The sequence below is a fragment of the Peromyscus californicus genome, unplaced genomic scaffold (genome assembly GCF_007827085.1).
Source record: "Peromyscus californicus insignis strain IS unplaced genomic scaffold, ASM782708v3 Scaffold_9__1_contigs__length_137607984, whole genome shotgun sequence".
Lineage (NCBI taxonomy): Eukaryota > Metazoa > Chordata > Mammalia > Rodentia > Cricetidae > Peromyscus > Peromyscus californicus.
This window is the reverse complement of record NW_026294617.1, coordinates 65,658,514-65,660,402: the sequence shown is the minus strand read 5'-3', so window position 1 is coordinate 65,660,402 and position 1,889 is coordinate 65,658,514. Positions and strand designations below refer to the sequence as shown.

The 1,889-nt window shown below is 41.8% G+C and overlaps 1 non-coding gene across 1 annotated transcript; it reads right to left on the bottom strand.

The window, feature by feature from the left end:
- Positions 1-1,348: 1,348 nt before the first annotated feature.
- LOC128106764 (U6 spliceosomal RNA) lies at positions 1,349-1,460 on the bottom strand. The gene has a single exon (XR_008216823.1). It is a non-coding gene; the product is annotated as a U6 spliceosomal RNA (small nuclear RNA).
- Between the last annotated feature and the right edge of the window lie 429 nt (positions 1,461-1,889).

The following is a 1,889-nucleotide window of genomic DNA, read 5'->3' as shown; positions in this document are numbered from 1 at the left end:
CAAATGTTTGCCAGACAGTGGTGGCGCACGCCTTTAATCCCAGCACTCGGGAGGCAGAGGCAAGCAGATCTCTGTGAATTCAAGGCCAGCCTGGTCTACAGAGTGAGTTCCAGGACAGGCTCCAAAGCTACACAGGGAAACCCTATCTCAGAAAACAAAACAAAAACAAAAAAGAACAAATGTTATTTTATGTATCATAAATGCATAATCTTTATAAGAAATTCAGGGACTGGAGAGATGGCTCAGCGGTTAAGAGCACTGATTGCCTTCCAGAGGACCTGCCTTCAATTCCCACATGGTAGCTCACAATAGTCTGTAACTCCAGTTCTAGGGTACCCGACACCCTCACACAGACATACATACACTAATGCACATAAAAGAAAATAAATCATTTAAAAAAAAAAGAAATTCAAATAGCTGGGTAATGGTGGCCCACACTTTTTTTTTTTTGGTTTTTTGAGACAGGGTTTCTCTGTGTAGCTTTGCGCCTTTTCCTGGAACTCACTCTGTAGACCAGGCTGGCCTCGAACTCACAGAGATCTGCCTGGCTCTGCCTCCCGAGTGCTGGGATTAAAGGCGTGCGCCACCACCGCCCGGCAGGTGGCCCACACTTTTAATCCCAGCACTCAGGAGGCAAAGGCAGGCAGATCTCTGAGTTCAAGGCCAGCCTTGTCTACAGAGGGAAATCCAGGACAGCCAGGGAGACACAGAGAAACCCTGTCTGGAAAAACCAAAACCAAAACCAAAAAAAAAAAAGAAAAAAAGAAAAAAAATATTCCCCAAATGCTTAATTTAGGAAATGAATGTCTAGAAAACCACACTGAGAAGTAATCTCTAAAAGCAGTATTCTTGCATAAGCTTCTAAATTTCATTTATTACTTTTTTTTTTTTTTTGGTTTTTTTTTTTTTCTGTTTTTCCGAGACAGTGTTTCTCTGTGTAGCTTTGCACCTTTCCTGGAACTCGCTTTGGAGACCAGGCTGGCCTCGAACTCACAGAGATCCGCCTGCCTCTGCCTCCCAAGTGCTGGGATTAAAGGCGTGCGCCACCACCGCCCGGCTGTTGTTATTTTTAAGATGGAGTCATACTCTTTGGTCAGGCTGGTCTTGAACTGAAAATCCTCTCAGTTCAGCCTCCCAAGTTGCTGGAACTTTAGGCACATGTTACCATACTGAGCTAAGATCCTAGTTACACATTTTAATCTATACATTAATTTGAATATAAGCTAAGTAATTAACAAGCACGTGTACTACATATTCATATTATGCAAGATTACATAAATGTTAACCGCAAAAACTGTAACTGTATCATTCATTCAATACCTACTACTTTCACACATACTGCCTTTATAAAAATGTAGAACACTTTATGCTTTTGCATATCATTTTAGTGCAGGGGCCGTGTTAATCTTCTCTATGTCGTTCCAATTTTAGTATATGTGCTCCTGCTTTTTCTGAACCACTCTGTGCACCTCAGTAAGTACACGACCACTGAGCAACCACTCCAGACCTAAAAGGGTCTTTTTGTTATTCTAATGTGTCCATCCCTAGTGTTCAGTGAAGCTTGGAGACTTTTCAGAGATCTATTTCTACTTCTGTGATTCATCATCCATGAGATGCCTATCTACACTTAAGGAATTATGAAAAATTCATAAACAACAAATTTAATAGGAACCCAAAGCTCCTGAAATCTCCTACTTTTTAATCTTTCTGTGAGACAGGCAGAGACTCGTACCTTCTGGACAGCAACTTCTACCTGGGTTCCTTTTTCAGATCTGATGGTTTGGGGAGCAAATTGAAAACAGCAGATAAAGACGATTTTATTTTTGCATTCCACCCCCAGCCAACAGCAGCAGATGAGCTGTGCCTTAATTGTACCCTTCACCTCAAGG